At 41.5% G+C, this 20,751-nt stretch overlaps 1 protein-coding gene across 4 annotated transcripts in view; it reads right to left on the bottom strand.

The window, feature by feature from the left end:
• LOC127574218 (protein FAM135B-like) overlaps positions 1–20,751 on the bottom strand; it is a 249,465-nt gene that overhangs the window by 172,778 nt on the left and 55,936 nt on the right. The gene's annotated exons all lie outside the window — the stretch shown is intronic.

The following is a 20,751-nucleotide window of genomic DNA, read 5'->3' as shown; positions in this document are numbered from 1 at the left end:
CACACTCAATCCCCTCCTCTCCTCTCCCCCCACTGTTTTCATCTGCCCACCATCCCTCCCCGATCTGGTTCCACTCATCACCTTCCTTTCTTGTCAAGAGTCCACAATCCACATTCCTTTGTTGTCTCCACCAATCACCTCCCAGTCTCTGTCACTATCTCCCCACCTGGTTCCATCTGCCTTTCAAGCTCTCGTCACCTGGATCCACCAATCACTTGCCAGTCCTGCCTCACCCACCACCCCCGCCCCCTTTTTTCTGGCTACCTTCCCTCCCACTCTCAATCCTAATGCAAGGTCTTGACCCGAAACATCAACCCTCCCTTTGCCTCCACAGGTGCTGCCTGACCCACTGAGTTCCTCCAGCAGTTTGTTTTTCACTCACTGTCATGATACGCCATACTGCTGATGTCATTTCTCCGACATATTTCCCAACATGTGGCGGCCTTAACAACATGCTTGGTACCCATTAATTCCTTCTTAATTAAAATTCAATTAAAGACTCGCAACCTATAACCTTAATTTTTAACTCTCAATAAAACAAAGCATAAATCATACAGGAAATAGGAAATCATCCGTGAGCTAAAGTGGTACACTGAAGGGTCTCATCCAAAACGTTGACTGCCCATCTCCCCTCCATAGTTGCTGCCTGACCTGCTGATTTCCTCCAGCTTTTTGCGTGTTACTCCAGATTCCAGCATCTGCAGTCTCCTGTGACACAATTTTATACGTTATAAATCCTAATACCCATTGCCCAATCATTTAAATGTATTAATAATTTCATTGCCTGCAACCCTGAGCACAGATTAAAAATCTGGATACTGCCATCTTCATTCACAGGAATTTCAACTGCTGGTCAGAATGACTTGGCAGTCATCTGCACTGTAGGTATCAGGTAGGGGTCTCCAAATGAAGAACCCTGCACTGCTGCACTCCTCCTTGACAATGTTCCACATTCCCCCTCACTCCCAGCAATCAACCATATCACAGAGGGAGCTGGTTTATTCTGCTGGCTCACCACCTGGGTCACTATGCCAATAACACAGAGCTGCCTGCTTAAACATGCTGGTCGAGTTTTAATGCTCCTCAAAAGGGAGGAAACTATAAAAACAATGTCTTCAAGCATTAATTCTGCAATTTTGTTATTTTAGCAATTTTCAGTTTGCTATTAGCATTGTACCATAGATGGTATTTTATGCACAAAATAAGGGGGAAATTTAATCTCCAGGATTCTCTACTTCTTTGCTTTGGCTATGAAATGGCGGCACAGTAGCATAGCAGTTAGTGTCACGTTATTACAGCGCCAGCAATCAGGATTCAATTCTCGCTGCTGTCTGTAAGGAGTTTGTACATTCTCCCCGTGACTACGTAGGTTTTCTCCGGGTGCTCCGGTTTCCTCTCACATTCCAAAGACATACTGGTTAGTAGGTTAATATGGGTGTACTTGGGCAGCACGGGCTCGTTGGGCCAGAAGGGCCTGTTACCCTGCTGTATAAATAAAGTTTTTAAAAAATGGTGCTTTGCAGCACTGTTCAGTCCATCTTCATATAGATAATAGAACTGTGTGGTAGGGTAAACATCAAAAGCACATATCGAGTCCAGCTAACAGAAGTCCTTTTGTTGATGATTCGTGACTGTACAATTAGTTATTGGCCAATAGAGGCAGAACAAACAGTGCTATACTGTTTATAGTAGTGACCTGCAATCTTGTACCAAGAAGGATATTCAAGAGAAGCTCAAAAATTGGATATGGAACAGAAAGTTGCACATTTGATTTACGGTCTACACTGCTTTCAATGAGAACAATTTGGATGCAAACTTGACTAGGAGAGTAAAATAAAAACTGGCTAGTATTCCACTCTCAACTGGTATCCAATGATATCTGCTGCAGGCTGTCTGCATGCACACTGAGGGAGAAATGGCAAGCATTTGGGTGCAATGCTCTGAAGACAAATGCTTGCTGTTTTGCCTTGAACATGAAGAATGGATACTCAAATGATATTCAATTCTTAGTATTATTCCTGAAGTTTGTTCTGGGCAAGGCTACAAAGTTAGAATTAGTTGCTCTTTTCCCCCCAGTGTTCATGAAATTCAAACCCCATATTTTCTATATCTTACATGTTCCCTTCCTCCAGATGCTTAAATGAACTGACTCCAGGCCTGGATCATAATCACTATCCAACTCCCTCCCGTCAACTGCGGATGCTTACCTGATCACCAATACAACTTGATCCCCTGCCTGCTTGCCTACTCAATCTCAGACCACAACCAGGTTTATGAGCACCAATTCTCCCAACTTTCAGTAGTCAGATTCACTCCTGACCAACCCATTTTCTCTCATGAAAATATGCAAAGCCTATTCAGTAGTACTCAAGGCCCAAGTTGCCACTGAGGACAGAATGTCACTAAACTGACGATGTGGTATAGACCCATTAGATTGCACTAGAAATTCTAGGGACACACACTGGAGACCCTGGGTCTCATTCCTCATGCACACTCTTCAGGGGCTTTGCTTTAAGCATATACTTACATATCTTGTTTCTTGTTTTACAAATAAATTGGCTCATAAGTATATCATCAGTAATTGTAATGCCATTGAACAACAAGTACAGGTGGTTAAACTCTCTATAACTGGCACTTATATGGCCTGAAAGTTACCTGCCACTTATCATCTCACAGCTGAATATTATCGAGGTTTTGCTGTATGCAGGCATGGAGTTGTGAATGGAATTGAACATTCTCTCTATTTCTAACTTCTGATGGACAGAAGGTCCATGATGAAGCAGCCTGGACCTAGGACTTTACCCTGATTAATGTCTACAATGATGTTCTGGGTTTGGAATTGGAATTGGTTTATTTGTCACAGGTACCGAGGTCCAGTGTAAAACTTGCCTTTGGGATGATTCACCTTCAACAACTACATCTTCAGGCAAGGAATGACTCCAACCACTGGAGAGCTTTCCCCTGATGTGTTCCTTCTCACTCTATCAAATATATTAATTGTGTACCTTCAGCAATTTGTTTTTGTTCTTTAGTCTAGAATATCCATATATTTCACAAGCAAATGTTTATTGAGGTAGACCATCTTCTCCAGATTAGACAACTATTCCCCATAAACAGTACCCATTAATCAAATTACTATCCAATTGCTAATTTTATTTTACATCATTTCCTTGAATTTTTCTAACAATTCTCTTGCAAAACACCTTAACGAGCACTTTCTGAAAATCCACATACATTAAACCAATTGCTATCTTGTTACTGCTTCAAAAAACTCATTTAAATTTGTCAAACACAGCTGGCCTTTGAATCAATGTTGGCTGTCCCCAGACAATTTTATGCATCATTATTTTATCTCAGATTATGTCATCAGAAAGTTTGTCCAAAATGATGCTGTTGGAATACAGCATTAACTTCAGATTCTTCTTTGTGAAATTAGTTGGATAGGCATTTATTCATCATGTCTAAATGGAGTCTCTCCTCATTTTCTTGGCAAGCACTGCATTGTTCTGGTCAGCATGATAAAGCACACTTCAGCAAACTGATCACATTAATTAATTTGAAGCATGAGCATGTTTTAATTATTTAATATATTGATTGCTAGAGTTTTCCTCTTCAGTAATTTCTGTTTTGATTCTCATCCATAATCAATGTGTAAAACAGAATCCATAAAATTGCATGATAATGCCAGAAGTAGAGTCTACACAATCGGAGAATCAGTGGAGGGAGAGGTGTGGGTAAATTGATGAGAATGAAATTGGAAAAATAGGATTAGTGCAGATGGGTGGTTGATAATCGGTGTGGACATGAATCTGTTTCCGTGTTCCATCACCATTGAGCCTGTCCATCCATATATCGAGATCTCTATACTAAACTACCATGCACTAAGATCTTATTTTCCGTTACTGGAAAAGAACATTTGGGGTGTTTTGCATTGTTTTCCTCAATTTATTTTATCTTGGGACTACCTCCTTATGGGCAACTAAGGCCAAGGAAACCCAATTTCCCTTCATGAAATGAGTTGTGGGGCCTCCACAGCAAACCGACGTACGTTCCCAAAGGAATCCACCCCCTATTCAGTGGTCCAATTTGCTCTCATGGGGAGTCCCATTGAAGCGATAATTTGACTCGGAAAACATTTCAAGGCACTTAATGGAAGTATTGTTAAACAAGATCTCCCATGGAGCCACATTGAGATATATTCAGAAGAGTGAACAAAAGGTGTAGTTTTTAAGCAGAGACTTTTTCCCAGGCTAACATGAGGGGACATAATTTTAAGGTGATTGGAGGAAGATATAACGGGGATGTCAGGGGTAAGTTTTTTTTTTACACAGAGAGTGGTGGGTGTGTGGAATGCACTGCCTGCAAAGGTTGTGGGGGCAGATGCATTAGGGATATTTAAGAGACTCTTAGATAGACACACGAATGATAGAAAAATAGGGGGCTATGTAGGAGGGAAGGGTTAGATAGATCTTAGAGCAGAATAAAATGTTGGCACAACATTGTGGGCTGAAGGGCCTGTACTGTGCTATAGTGTTCTATGTTCTAAGCAGAAATTGAGAAAGAATTACAGAAATTGGGCCAAGTTATGAAGGAGACAGTTGTGTTTGATGCCTCTGGGCCTGTACTTGATGGAGTTCAGAAGGATAAGGGGGGATCTCATTGAAACCTACCAAACGCTGAAGGGTCTGGATAGAGTGGATGTAAAGATGTTGTTTCCATTAGCAAGAGAGTCTAAGATCTGAGAGCACAACCTCAAAATAAAGGACATCCCTTTAAAACTGAAATGAAAAGGAATTTCTTCAGCCAGAGGGTAGTGAATCTGTGGAATTCGTTACCACAGAGGGCTGTGGAGGCCAAGTCATTGAGTGTATTAAAGGCAAAGATTGATAGGTTCTTGACTAGTAAAGGGGTTAAGGGTTACGGGGAAAATGCAGGAGAACAGGGTTGAAAAAAAACCAGCCATGATTGAATGGCGGAGCAGACTCGATGAGCCAAATGGCCTAATTCTGCTCCTATATTTTATCGTCTTATGGTCATAAGGTATGGTTGCCAATGGTGGGTGAAAATCTGAGAGGTACAAGAGGCCTAAATTAAAGGAATGTGCAGAAATCACAGGGGATTATAGAAATGAAAGTGACACTTACAGAATAGCAAAGCCACAGACATCTTTGAAAATAAGAATGAGGATTTTAAAGCCTAGGCTGGTAAAGTAGGATTAATATAAAAATGTAAAAAGAAACTTTAAACTGAGTGAGCAGGAAGATGAATGAACCAGTCTGAAGGAAAAGATGCAACTGTGATCTCCTGGTGACATCAGTTTAACAGACTTGAAGTACTGCACTCTGCCCTTAACACAAAGACAATCTGCAGTTCCAGAATTGGTTTACTTACTAAGGGAGGTTTTGCAGAATGAGGGATGCAGGCAAAAAAGAAATAATAGACACTTGAGTCAGAAGTTAGTCAACAGAAAAAGTAAGTAGGATTTGCAACACAATCTGACAGCAGAGTTTATTTTGTTGAATCCCTTTCTCTCTCCCTTAATCCAAAGCTCTTGCTTTTGACAAAATATGGTTCTGAACAACATGCCTTCTGAAGTACGTCTTCCAAATAGTCCCAAGAAGACAAAGAAAGATAGAAAATAATAAAAAAAAATCAACAAGGTTGAAATCCAGCAACTATTTTCACAGTGGGTGAACATTTTGGGAATAGTGGCCACCACTCATTACGTTTTAAGGTAGTTATGAGTAAGGATATAATAGGAACTTGTGGGAAGGTACTAAACTGAGGGAGGGCAAATTATGGCAGGATGAGACAGGAGCTAAGGGGCGTTGATTGGGAGCAGCTGCTGTTGGACAAGTCCACATCTGACATGTGGCAGTTGTTTAAAGACCAGCTGATCAGACTTCAGGATTGGCATATTCTGGTAAGGAGTAAGGACAAGGATAGTAAGGTAAGGGAACCTTCAATGACCCGAGAGGTCATTAATTTAATCAGGAAAATAAAGGAAGCATATGTAAGGTTGAGGAAGCTAAAATCAGTCTGGGCCCTTGTGGAATATAAAGATAGCAAAAAAGTGCTTGAGAAGCAATTAGAAAGGCCAAAAGAGGCCATGAAATGTCCCTTGTGAGCAGGATCAAGGAGAATCCCAAGGCATTTGATACCTCCAGTAAGAAAAAGAGGATAACTAAGGAGAGGGTAGGTCCACTCAAGGATAAAGGAGGGAATTTGTGCTTGGAGTCAGAGTAAGTGGCTGAGGCACTAAATGAGTACTTTGCGTCAGTATTTACCAAGGAGAAGCATTTGGAGGATAGTGAAAACAGAGTGGGGCATGCTAATGTGCTGGGACATTTTGAGATTCAGGAGGAGGTAGTGCTGGGTCTTCTGAAAAAGCATTTAAGGTGGATAAGTCCCCAGGGCCTGATGGCATATATCCCAGAATATTGAAAGAAATAAGTGAGGAGATTGCTGGGGCTTTGACAGAGATCTTTGTGTCCTCACTAGCAACAGGCAAGGTCCCAGAGGACTGGAGAGTAGCAAATCTGCCTTTGTTTAAAAAGGGATAATCCAGGTGATTATAGGCCAGTGAGTCTCACCTCAGTGGTAGGGAAGCTATTGGAGAGGAGACTGAGGAATAGGATTTATGCACATATGGAAAGGCATCGCCTTCTTAGGGACAGAGAGCATGGCTTTGTGCAGGGCAGGTCATGCCTTACAAACTTGATTGAGTTTTTTAAGGAGGTGACAAAGGTGTTTGATGAGGGTAAGGCAGTGGACGTTATCTACATGGACATTAGTAGGCATTTGATAAGGTCCCTCATGGTAGGTTGATTCAGAAGATAAAGTTGCTTGGGATTAAGGGTGTATTGCAAGTCTGGATTCAGAACTGACTTTCCCATAGAGAGTAGGGGTGGAAAACTGTTATTCTGGCTGGAGGTCTGTGACCAGTGGTGTTCTGCAAGGATCGGTGCTGGGACCTCTGTTGTTTGTGATATAGATCAATGATTTGGATGAAAATGTAGATGAGTGGATTAGCAAGTTTTCAGATGACACCAAGATTTGTTGTGGGCAGTGTAAAGGACTATCAAAGAATACAGCAGGATATAGTTACAGATATGGGCAGAGAAGTGGCAGATGGAGTTTAATCCAGGCAAGTGCAAGGTGTTGTACTTTGGGAAGTCAAATAAAAGGAGAAAGTACACAGTTAATGGTAGGCCCATTAATAACATTGAAGTACAAAGGGATCTTGGGGTCCAGGTCCATAGCTCACTGAAAGTGGCTACGCAAGTGGATAAGGTGGTAAAGAAGGCATATGGAATGCTTGACTTCATTGGTAGGGGTGTTGAATATAAGAGTAAGGAAGTCATGCTGCAGCTATACAAAACTTTAGTCAGACCACATGGAGAATTGCGTGCAGTTCTGGTCACCCCATTATAGGAAGGATGTGGAGACTGTGGAGAAGGTGCAGAAGAGGTTTACCAGGGTTCTGCCTAGATTAGAGGGTATGAGCTACATGGAAAGGTTGGACAAATTTGAGTTGTTCTCCCTAGAACATCGGAGGCTGAGTGGAGACCTGATAGAGGTCTTTGAAATTATGAGAGGCAAAGATAGGGTAGACAGTCAGAATCTTTTCCCCGGGTTAGAAATGTCAAACATCAGAGGACATGCTTTTACAGTCAGAGGGGGGAAGTTTAAAGGCAACATGAGGGGCAAGTTTTTTTATGGTATGGTAGATGCCTGGAGTAGGTTACCAGGGGTAATCGTGGAAGCAGGAAGTTTGGTGTTTAAGAGGCTTTTAGATAGACGCATGATAGAATATGAAGGGAATAGAGGGATATGGATGAGACACAGGACAAGGACATTCAGTATAAATTGGCATCAAGACTGTCACAACATTGTGGGCCGAATGGCCTGTCCAGTGCTGTACTGTTCTATGTTCTATGTAGTAGTTAACAGATTCCTAATCAACAGAAAGATGGGAAATTCTGCACCATCCAGGAGGGAGATAAACAGTTCTTCAGACCTAACTGGCCATTCTTCCCATGCAATCCTTGATAGTCACATTCTCCAGCTATTCCACAGTTTAAGGCATCACAGGTGATTTTCTTCCCCCCCCCGGTTTCAACCAATCATCACGTCTTTCAGAATAGATCAGAGGATGGTGATGAAAAAAGGTCTAAGCTTCACTCTTACTGAATCAAAGACATTAGGGCCAGACCTGACACCACAAACACTGCTGTGGCTGCTGCGGCCAACAGTCTCAGTGCGCTCTGCAGAATTATAAACCATTTAATTAATTAGATGAGACATCGATTTAGTATTTAAGAACACAGGAAATGAAACTGACAAGAAGCTTTATGGCTAAAGTGTGGCAGTTCAAAAGCAATTAATCTTTATTTTGCAATCTGATATCTTAAGATCTGCCTGTGAAATGTCATTTTATTTTCTCCAGAAGCTTTCATTTAATACTTAAAATCTTTACTTTTGTATTGTCAGGAAGTGTTGATAGTGATTATTTTCTTCTCCTCAGGCTGGAGGAGATTTACGACGATGTTACCAGCACTCGAGGGACTGAGTTACAGAGAGAGGTTGAGCAGGTTGGGACCTTTTTCATCGGATCATAGAAGGCAATCTTATGGAGGTGTATAAAATTATGAGGGGTACAGACAGAGTGAATTCACACAGTCTTTTTCCCAGGGTTGGGGAATCAAGAACTAGAGGGCATAGGTTTAAGGTAAGAGGGGAGAGATTCAATAGGAACCTGAAAGGCAAACTTTTCACCCAAAGGGTGGTCAGTATATGAATGAGCAGATAGAGGAAGTGGTTGAGGCAGGTATATTTGCAACATTTAAAAGGCACTTGGACAGGTAAATGGCTATGAGAGGCTTTGATGGGCCAAACACAGGCAAATGGGACCAGCTTACTTGAGAATCTTGGTTGGCATGGACCAGTAGGGCCAAAGGGCCTGTTTTCCATGCTGTATGACTCTATGACTAGGTGTTTTTCCTTCAGGAGATAAATGAACAGACTGATTTAATAGGGGAACATCCTGCATCCAAATTTCACAGGCATTGGTCCTGATGCCAAATTGGGGTGGCCATATTTTGTTTGCCCTCAAATATGCTTGTTCAACTGCGCATTTCCAAAATAGGTCAGCAGTTAGCACAGCAGTCATTGGTTGTTCCCCAGACAGAATTTCATTTTATGTAGAGAACCCAGAGCCTGGGACTTAAAGGATAAGTACAAAAGAGTTAAGCTGTAACACTAATGCTAAAAACAAATATGTAAGTCATGCATTAAGGAAATGAAACAATTTCAAGATTCAGATGAAAAGTTAATGATCTGGAACTTTAATTCTATTTCCCTCTATTTTCCTCTCCACAGATGCTACATGGCCTTCTGAATATTTGCAGCATGTTCTGGTCTTATTTCAAGGTACTGTAATTTCTTTTTGCCCATATTCATTATGGGGATCTTCTGTTAGAATGAGGGGGGACAGAGAGAGAGAGAGATAGCACTGGCGTATATCACTGGCTCTGGGATAGAACAGGCTTTGTTTTTTTCTCTCTCTCTCACTCACTCACTCTGTGCTCCCCTACTTCAAATGCTGCTTGCATCAGAATCTTAAGTCTGGAAGGAAACTAATGCTTGATGCAAAATATTGAAACACATGGGCACTGATGACTAATGATCGAGAGTGATGGGAATAATGGTGCATAGCAATGAGCTGTTTATATATTTTCACAGCTCTTATTTTCTGTCCAGCTTCATTTTCTACAATATTCTCCAGCACTTTGAAAATCTGGCCATTCTTTACCTGAGATGTATGCCACTGATGTGCAATGTAATTTTAAACTACTCACCCTCATGGCTTAGATGGGTAAAAGTCTAATCCTACCTGTATCATAGTGTATAACACAAAAAAAGGACATGAGTTCTAAACTCAGTGGCATGTAGGAGAAAGGTGGTGGGAACTGTTAACCATCAGAATGAGGAAAGCCAAAAAAGAAAAACATCCAAAATGTGAAATCTAAAATTATAACAGAGAATACCGGAAATATGGAGCTCCAAAAATAAATGGAACCTTGGAAAACTATCACGGGGAAGAAACAAAAACAACAGGTTGAAATCACAAATTAGTAATGCTCTAATGCTGTCACTGGGAGTAGCTAGTTGCCTGAATCCCCAACAGATTATTTTTAAAATCTGGAATGAGCTAAAGACACCTCAGTAATGAATGCCAATCATCTAAATAGAGCAATAAAAATACACTTCAAGAACAAAAGAACGTGAGCATTACCAAATAAGTCAGTAAGCAGTGTGTTCATCTAAACTGGTGCCAGAAGACCAGCATCTTTAAGAATCCCTTGTTGCCCTACTGAATCCTACTCTGAACATCCTGCCGAGACTTGTGTAGTTTTGCCTTCCCAAACTCAAAAGACTGAAACTTAATGGGGCAGATCTTCCACTTGAAAGCCAACAGAACTTTTAACCATTTAACTGGGTGGCAACTCCCAAGTGCTAGCTGAGGAGCAGCCTTTGGCTTCAGTTTAGTGTCAACCTGGGACAACTGTACTTCAGTCTAGTGGGGCAGTGTGAATGTTCTTTGATCTCCATGTTTTTTGGATGAGAAATATGTCTGCTGAGCCTGCACCAGGTTAGGCCATGGAAGAATCATACCATTGTGATAATGATCAGATAATCTTACCTGATTTAATTAATTCAGTCACTATTTGTTTTATTCTCCCCACGTGCTCGTGAACTCTCCCCAGATTCTATCACCCAGCTACACATTGAGGGCAAGTAACACTGGCCAATTAACCAATCAACTCGCATGTCTTTGGGATGTCAGAGGAAACTGGAGCACTCAGATGAAACCAATGTGGTCACACGGAAAACATGCAAACTCCACAAAGGTAGAATCCGAGGTCAGGATTGAACTCTAATCTCTGGCGTTGTGAGGCTGTGGCTCTACTAGCTCCTCCACTGTGCTGCCTAAGGCTCAGCATGACTTACCTGCTTTTCTACTCTATGTATGCCTCTACTGATATATCCCAGAACTGTCTATTGCCTTATTAACCTCTTTCTCAATCTGCACTGCCACTTTCAATAACATGTGCACTCTTAACTCCAGATCCCTCTGCTCCTGCACCCCTTTAAGAACTGTTTTATTCTGTATTCTCTGCTAATTCTGCCTACAAATACTTCTCAGCTGTAATCTGCATCTGCCTCACATCTGCCCATTCTAGCAGCCTGTTTATAATCTGCTGCAATCACTACCTTCTTCATAGTTCACAATTACTCCATTTTGTGTTATCTGCAAATCTAGAAATTAAGGTTTATACCCCTAAATCCAGGTCATTAATAAAGATCAACAAAAAGGCATTGGCCTTAACACTGATTCCTAGGGAACGGCACTTTTCACCTTCAGTCCAAGAAACAACCATTCACCACGACCGTGCTGCATGTTACTTAGCCAACTTCATATCCATGCCATCAATGCCCCTTTTATGCCACGTGTTTCACTTTTATTGGTTAGCCTATATACAACACTGTACACTGGACCTCACCATCCATTTAAAGGCTGTTCTCCCAATAGATTACAGCACCCAGGGCACACTGGAAGAAACAGCATGTTCCAAAGAGCAGGGACCAACTAACTTGAATCAATCAACATGATATCAGACCCACTGCAGTCATTCTAATTGCTATTTCATACTCAGGACTCTTCCTGCATAAAATCAATCAGTCATTATCTCATGCCAGTGATGGGTAGCAGCAGGTGGAGACAATATATCAATGTATGAGCTCTAATGATTTGCTGTTGGAAGATCAGAAATGTCAAGCTATAAATGAAAATCAGTCAAGGATGATAATTTTAATGACTGGAATCTTTTGATAAGATTCAGTCATTTAAATATGAATAGTGATAACACAGGCCAAACAGAATGTTTTTTTACTTGCACAAATCTATCAGTCAAGTTGTTTTTATGGTAAAACTAAAACTGATCTGTGCAGTCTAGAACAGTGTGATTGACAGTACCCAGATGAACGAGGTACATTATATTTTATAATTTTGCAGCATATTCTGATTTTTTTTTAAGATTGGTGGCCCAAACCGAATGCAACTTTTCAAATACTGCCATTACATTTCTCCTGATACAACAGAGATCCTGCTAGCAATAAATTCCCCTCACATAAGGTTCTAGATGTGTTCTATGATGTTATTTTTAAAATAGAAAGGACACAATATCTAGAACCTGCAAATAAATAACAAAGGTTCCATTCATCTGCAATAATTAACTAAAATAGTCTTAGTATTGCAATGTGTTGGACATTATCCAAATGACCTAAACAAATTCCATGCTACATTATATTGGACACTGTCTTAAGATTTTGGCTCAGTTGTAGCATGCAGAAAACAAAAATATCCCTCACTACTGGCAGTATGCATCCTGTGAACAAAGGGTTTGGGACGACCATCTCAAATTTGATAATCAATTGGACTGGAATTGATTCACAAGGGGCCATTAGGATGACAATGTAAGAATTAGAGAACTATCCTACAGGTGTACTAGGTACTGCTCTTCTGGAGTTCAGGCTGAAATATATTTGCACAGCAATTCCACTGCATCCTGAAGGGTACGCTGGAAAGGCCTTAAAGCAATGGAACTATGACTGTTATCCCTCAGCACCAATATTCAGCTACTAACTCGGTCATAATTACAACACCTCTGGCACAAGTAACAGGTATTTATCCTTGAAAATGTGCTGTCCACCCCACCAATCAGTCCTGAGGCAAGAGGGGAAGTGGATGCCGTTGCAACTGGTCATCAGAGGTACTCCAGTGCCGTCTTGTATTTGTGGTAGGGGTGAGGTGAGGCTGGGGAAGCAGAAAGGTCCTTGAGATACCACTGCCTGCAGTGGCAGAAACTGTTGCTTGTAGCAAAGGGAGGATTGACCCAACAGTGGGTGGGAGCATGGGTGTGGACTGAGTTCAGACTGGCATTTAGAATGGAGGATGGGGAGTTTAGTCCAACATTTGGGGAAGAGGAAGAGAAGATCAGCAAAGCACTAGGGAGGTGTTTCTTTGGAGAGCAGCTCAAGGTTTGGGGAGGATGTCGGCCTGATATGTTCCGGGAGAGGGATTGGGAGCTGCACTGAAATAGAAGCTTGGAGGGGGCAGGATGGCATTGGCAGTGAAGGTCATAAATTAGGGGCTCAGGGTGCAGTAGGGAGGGGAGGTGTTGTTTTAGTTGTGTGTGTGTGTGTGTGTGTGTGTGTGTGTGTGTGTGTGTGTGTGTGTGTGTGTGTGTGTGTGTGTGTATATATACACATGCATGTAAGGGGGGGGGTGGAGGAGGAGGGTAAAATTGGTATTAATTAATATTTTACCTCTGTCCCAGATCAGTGTTGTGTTTTTAAGGAACCGTTGTCCTACATGTACTTTACAATGGGGACCTCCAGGGCAAAAATAAAACATACAAATTCCCATGAAATGCTCTCCAAAAGGACGTTGCACAGGGAATGACATTATCCTGAAGAGGGAATCGTCTCGGACAAATGAGAGACTCATGATAGGCAGTGCCCAGTTAAGATTCCTGCCCGAGGTTATTTGACACAGAAATATTCAAACACGTTGAATTGATTTTCAGTTTAACAGTGCTTAAAAAAAAATTGTGTGCTACGATCTATTTTCTAGGTTAATATCGAGCAGGGTAGAGAAATCTTTGCTCTAGACACCACCATGTCAAAACAGATTTGAAAGCTTGAATAATAAAAGATATCTACTTCTCAGCAGCAATAGTCCACATCCTGGTACACACAAGTGCTGCATCCACAGTACTTAAGGAATTTGTACAGTTTTCTAATTGGATGATATAACCAGTGCTGTGATTGCCTAAAATGAGATCATGTGACATTCAAACTTATAACTACCTCTTGGAGTGGTGATTCAATTAGGGGTTTAATCCTGCACATACTGTACATAATTATTAGTGAGTCAGTTCCTTAATAAAACAAGCTGGTTTGTATTTGTAACCCTGGTAAACTGACAGATGTGCACCAACTAATTAAAGTAGTATCCCACGCATTACAGTGATGACAAGAATCGATACTGTTACCAAAGGAGAGAAAATTGTGATCGTGAGACTGAAGAAGCTGACACAACTCTTCCAAATTTGCCATATATCTGAGGCAGAAGGACACCAGGCTGTATTGCTGATCCAAGAGGTGGGCTGCTGCACTTGAGATTCCAACCAGCCCAAACAACAGTCATTACTAAAGAGCAGGTGTACAAAGATACGGCGTGTTGAATGAGGAGAGCAGACCACAGAACACAAGGCTGAGTTGGTTGTATCCATTTCAAGGAAAAAAAGTGCGCATCTGAGAACACTTCGGCAGGAGAGTAGCACTGAGCAGTGCATAAGTAGGGAGTAGTCATTTTGTTTTGTGAATAAGCCACAGGTATTTTGTTTCAGCACAAGGCTACTATCCAATTGTACAGTGGGAAGAGAATTTCCACAGCGGTGCAGCTAGTACAGCCACTGCCTCACAGCTTCAAAGATCCAGGTTCAAGCTTGACCTCAAATGCTGTCTGTGTGAAGTTTGCAAGTTCTCCTTGTGACCGCATGGGTTTCCTCTGGGTGCTCCAGTTTACTCCCACAACCCAAAGATGTGTGATTGATACGTTAATTGGCCACTGTAAATCACCCCTTGTGAGTAGGTGAGTGGTAGAATCTGGGGGGAGTTGAAGAGAGTGTGAGGAGAATAAAAAATGGATTAATGTAGGACTAGTGTAAATGGATGTTTGAAGGTTAGCGTGGACTCAATGGGCCAAAGGGCTTGTTTCTCTATTGTATCTCTCTATGACTTTACAGTGGAGGAAATTCAAACTGAGCACTTTGACAGAATGTGACCACTCAACAAAACCTCAGAATTGCCCACTAAGCATGTGAAGATAATTCACGCAAAGTCAACATACACGCCAAGTCGTATGCTGGACACAATGAGTACTTGATGGTCATGATAACAAAACCACAGCAAAAGCCAAAGAAGCTTGGTTAGCACTGGTTAGAGACACTGGCAGCTCAGAGGTGGTGGTGATGGGGAGAGGGTTATTGGAAGCCTCATCCATGCAGCAGTTCCATGATCACGTGACCCCAAAATGGCAAGGATGGACACCAATTACTGCTCTTCATCTGCCAAATCAAATATAGGAGATTTTCAGATGGTCGCAAAAGATGCCCTCTTTTGTGACCAATAGAAGATCTCCTTTATTTGAATCAGCATACGATTTCGAACCAAGAACATCACAGTTATTGTATTCAAATGTGGCACTGAAGGACAGCTGTAACTCAACCATGAACAAGTTGAAGCATGGTGCTGCAAGCCAGAGTGTACAAAAGAACTTCAAGCATCTTCAAGAAACCCATCAAAAGATTAATTTGTTACTGGATGTTTGGGGGGGGGAGGGGGGGGGGGGTGGTGGCAGCAGGATGGATAACAAGCCTTTAAAAGTGAAAAGATCATGTGATATATTTACAGTTTTGTTTAGTCTTGTAATTGGATAATATATCCAGTTCAATAATTGGCTATTATGAGATCATGAGATGAGCAATGTAATGATGTCACCATGTGTATATGATGCATGGCTATCTTGTGGAGTTGTCATTCCAGTATGGGTTCAATATTGTATGTACAACGCTGCCAGTGAGTCAGTCAGTTCCTTAAAAAAAAGTCTAGAAACTAGACCTATTTTTGGTTGTGTATTTTATACATAATTAGTGAAATGTAGCCAAATTCACCTATTTATATGTGTTTGTGCCCACTTCCCATGGAAGTCCTATCCAGTGAGAAAATGACCAGGCACTTCCTGTCACCATTCATCCCAATGAATGTTTTATTTATCTCTGGCAATTCCTGCATGTCTTAAGTGTTCAGCTTCTTGGATATATAGGTTGTGATCTATGATCTTTGTACTCACAATAAAACATTTATGTTGGTAGTGAATTCTGCATCATTTCAAGGGATATCACTGGGATATAACCACAGTTTATAAACCGCTCACTGTTTCCCCTGTGAATTCTATTGTATTGAAAATAGCTACCACCTTCAGCATGGGGTGTGACTGTGACCCCCTCCTCACCCCCCCAACCTAACTGAGGAACTTGCCACCTATACAGCCCACAGTCCCATCAGGCTGCTCCATTGTTTAGGGGGTCCATATGCCATTAAAAATCTCCCACCACCCCATCAATATATCCATTCTCCCCTCCCCAACACTCAAGTACCCACCCTCCTGCTGCATTTCCCCATCTTCTCTGACTTTGATCTGTCCCAAAGCTACCCCAGAGCTTTCCCTATAATAGCAATGAACCATTTCTGATGGGTCAGCAGACAAATGTCGTTGCTGGCTCCTGTCCAGCAAGTGGAAGTGTGTGTGAAACCCACTGGTCAGTTTATAAAATCCCTTAAAGGGAGTAAATCCCAGTTAATCACAGTAACAATTTCTTAAATCAAGAATTCCACTTTTTTTTTACTTCTAGCTTGATATTGGACTTTGAGGCATCAGCCACTTACCACAGCAAAAATTGCTAGAGTCCAATCTTTTTGTTTGAGTAAACTGATCATTTGAATACACTTCAGCCATGGAAAAGAACATCCATAACATTTAAGAGAGGCATAGATAGGGTACAGTCAGAATCCTTTTCCCAGGGTAGAAATGTAAAGAACTCGAGGACATGAATTTAAGACGAGAGGAGGAGAGTTTAAAGGAGATATGCAGGGCAAGTTTTGTTTTTACACAGAGTGGTAAGTGCCTGGAATGGGCTGCCAGGGGGAGTGGTGGAAGCAGATATGATAGTGGCATTAAATAGATATAGGAACATGCAAGGAATGGAGGGATATGGATCATGTTCAGGCAAAAGAGATTTAGTTTAATTTGGCATTGTGTTTGGCGCAGACATCTTGGGCTGAAGCGGGGCCTGTTTCTGTGCTGTATTGTTCCATGTTCTATCCCATACACCACAGTTTTTCATATATAAGTGAGTTTAAAAGATGCTTTTGTTTCCAGAATTCATTGCAAGAAAGAAACCAATGGGAAATGCAGAACTGGAACCGAGGTCCTTTGTAATCCTGATGCCATCTAACAATCTCTTCCACTATTTTGCTCAGAAAACCAACAACAGAAGCTGGAACCCTCTTGGCTTAACTCACTCACTGAATGAGCTCAATGAGCCACCAAGGAACTGATGATTAGTATTTCCAATTGAGTAGAAAATTTACACATTTCTTACAATTTCACTTCAATACAACTTTGCTTCATGTGCAGCCGAACAGCCACAGTGGAAGAGTATTCATAAGAAATGCAATTTAGCCTGTAATCAGAATATACAATAGGTTTGGTGGATAAAGAACTCAAAGCACATTTTTGGGAATTCACTGAAACATACTGTAACTCATACATTTTACAGCCTTTTTTTTGATTTCCAGACAGAAAAGAAAGAACAAGCATTAAAAAACACTCTCCAAGTACCCAGATGACCCCAAAGTGTTTCACAGCTGATAAATTACTTTTGAAGTGCAGTCATTGTTATAAAGGGAAACACAGCAACACAGACATGCATAGCAATAAAACAAATGCTTTGTTGATGTTAGATGGACATTTAAACATATGCAGGGAGAATTCCCCTGCCCTTCCTCAAAAAGTCATGGGATCTATTATAGTCATCTCAACATGCAAACAATGCATTGGTTTAGGTTCTTATTTACTCCCTGTCAATGCAACACTCCTGGAGTACTTCCCTGTCATGTCAGGTCTCTAGCTGAGGCCTTGGATTGAGACTTGAATCATGATTGCCCAACTCAGAAGCAAGGATACTACGCAGCCATTGAAGGGGGAAGTTGGAAGATACCAGCTCTTAATATGCAAAATTGGCTTTTTGTTATGTTGTAATTACACCAATGATGTTGCGGCAGCATTAACTCTTATGTGAAGATGTATTACATTAGGATGAATTGATGCATTCTGTTTGCAATGCTGATACAGGAATTTAAACTGAAAATACATAAAACTGATTTTACTTACCCCGCAGGTCTCCCAGGGAGTGAGACTATGTCTTACATAATCTTATGGGTAGAACACAATGGTTCAGGTTTCCATGAGATGCCCCAAAGGGAACACTGCCTGGGGAATGACACCACTTATGCCATCTTAGCATTAGGATCACAAGGGTGACCACATGACAAGAAGTGCCTGGTTTTATTTTCTTGATAAGAAGCATGTTGGAAATGGACATTGTCAAGTTCCACCGATGATTAAAAAAAAGTCACATAAAATTTCCAAAATGATGTAATGCAATTGAACTTCACGACAGTTAAGCTGTAATTATATCCTCCCACTAGTTGTGGGGCTGCAACAATCCATTTTTCTCTCAACTCAGATGATTTTAACAAAATCATCTGAGTCACAACCAACTCTTATGCTTCTGCTTTTTTTTTTACTTTTTTTATATATATATTTTCTGATCTGGGCATCACTGGCATCTATTCCAACTGCCCTCGAGAAAGTGATGCTGAGCCAATGCGTCACTGCGCCAGGGACCAGGGTTCAGTCCTGACTTCAGGTGTTCTCTGTGTGGAGTTTGCATGTTGTCCCTGTGATAATGAGGGTTTTCTGCAGATGCTCAGGTCTCCTCTCAAAGATGATGAGGTCAGTAGGTTACTTGGTAGAATCTAGGGGAAATTGAAGTTGATGATAATGTGGGAAAATAAAAATGGGATTAATGTACGATTAATGTAAAGGGGCAGTTGTTCGTTGGTGCGGACGATGGCCAAAGGGCCTGTGTCTGTGCTGTATAACTCTACAACTCCAAACTGTTGAAATCCTTCTGGTGAAGAAATATCCACAGTGCTGTTAAATAAGGAGTTTGATCAGTGATGATAACATAATGGCGATATATTACCAAGTCAGGGGAAGATGCACTGGTGGTGTTTAAATGTACTTTCTCCTCTCGACCTCCTTGCTGGTAGAAATCACAGGTCTGAGAGGTTCTGCTGGAGTAGCCTTCACAATTAAATGCAGGACATTATGCCAATCATAAGCAATGCAGCCACAGTGTTGCTGTGATGGAAGGAATGAATGGTTAGGGCAGGTTGAGGGGGTGCCTACCAAGCAGCCTGCTTTGTCTTGGATACTGTCAAACTTCTTGAAAGTTGTCGGTGCTGTATGCCTCCAGTCAAGTAATGAGTATCCCATTATGCTCCTGACTTTAGCCTTGTAAATGGTGGGCAGACCTTGGGGTATCAGGAGTCACTTGTCACGGGATACCCAGCCTCTAATTTGCTCTTGTGACCATGGTTTTTATGTGGTTAATGCAGTTAAGTGGGGTGTTGGAATGTCAAGGATGGGCAGTTACATTCTCTCATGGAGATGGTTGCTGCCTGGCACTTTGAAGGCACAAATTTTACTTGCACTTCAGCCCATACCTGAATGTCTAGAGAAATGGGCTGCTTCATTTACTCAGGAGTTGCAAATGGAATTGCACAATCATCAGTCAACATCTCCACTTCTAACTTTATGATGGAAGGAAAGTTATTGATGAAGCAACTGAAGATAGTTAGGACTAGGGCACTGTCATCACAAACGTCCACAGTGAGTTGGAATGGTAGACCACAGACAATCACAACCATCTTCCTTTGTGTAAGGTATGACCCTAACCACGGGAGTGTTTTCGCTTTGATTGGCTTCAGTTTTGCTGCAGTATCTTGATACCATACTCAGTCCAATCTCAATCGTTGATGTATGTTTGCCAAAGTACTACCTTAAAGTAATGACAAGGTACATGTTTGTTACATTGATGGATACTTTGACCATTCCTGCAGGACAAGGTGCTGATCCCACTTGAGTTGTGAGCTTCAAGTTAAAGATTCATCTCCTGATATAACCACTTTCAAACTGACATCATCCCCTCCACATAAATTTGACCTCTCCATTCTTGAAAACTGTTGCCTTAAATCCCAAATACGTTTCCCCTCCAACGTCCTTGATCTTTTCTCAAATTCGAGACCATTTTCACACATGTTTAAAGCACCTCAAAAATGGTCCTGTCCCTGTACTCAGCTCTAAAGCACCCCAGACCGAAGTCATAAACAGCCCTCTCTGTGACCTTGATTGTAATTCACAATCCCTTCTCATCCTTTTTGATCTATCCACAACCTTTGACACATTTACTGCTGACGTCCCCCCCAAATACCTTGGCTCCACTGTCCAACTGAGCAGGACTGCTATTGCTTTTTTGTTCATTGCACAGTAGCGTAGCGATTAACGTAACGCTTTACAGCACCAGCGACCTGGGTTCAATTCCGGCCACTGTCTGTAAGGAGTTTGTACGTTCTCCCCATTTCTGCGTGGGTTTCCTCCGGGTGCTCCAGTTTCCTCCCACATTCCAAAGATGTATGGGTTAGGAAGTTGTGGGCATGCTATGTTGACGCCGGAAGAGTGGCGACACTTGCAGGCTGCCCCCAGAACACTCTATGCAAAAGATGTATTTCACTGTGTGTTTCGATGTACATGTGACTAATAAAGATATCATCTTATCTTCTAATTTTTCCAATCACTGCTCCAAAATCTCTTTAAAAATTCACTGTCTCAGACTCATCATAAACTCCTTCGTAACTAATTCAATCCCGCTTTTGTTGTGTCTCAGACTGAAACAACCATTTTGGCATTCTAAAAACTAAAAAACAAACTGC

Source organism: Pristis pectinata, chromosome 9 (assembly GCF_009764475.1).
Source record: "Pristis pectinata isolate sPriPec2 chromosome 9, sPriPec2.1.pri, whole genome shotgun sequence".
NCBI classification, from domain to species: domain Eukaryota; kingdom Metazoa; phylum Chordata; class Chondrichthyes; order Rhinopristiformes; family Pristidae; genus Pristis; species Pristis pectinata.
Note: the sequence above shows the minus strand (reverse complement) of the source record. Positions and strands in the feature narration are given on the sequence as shown.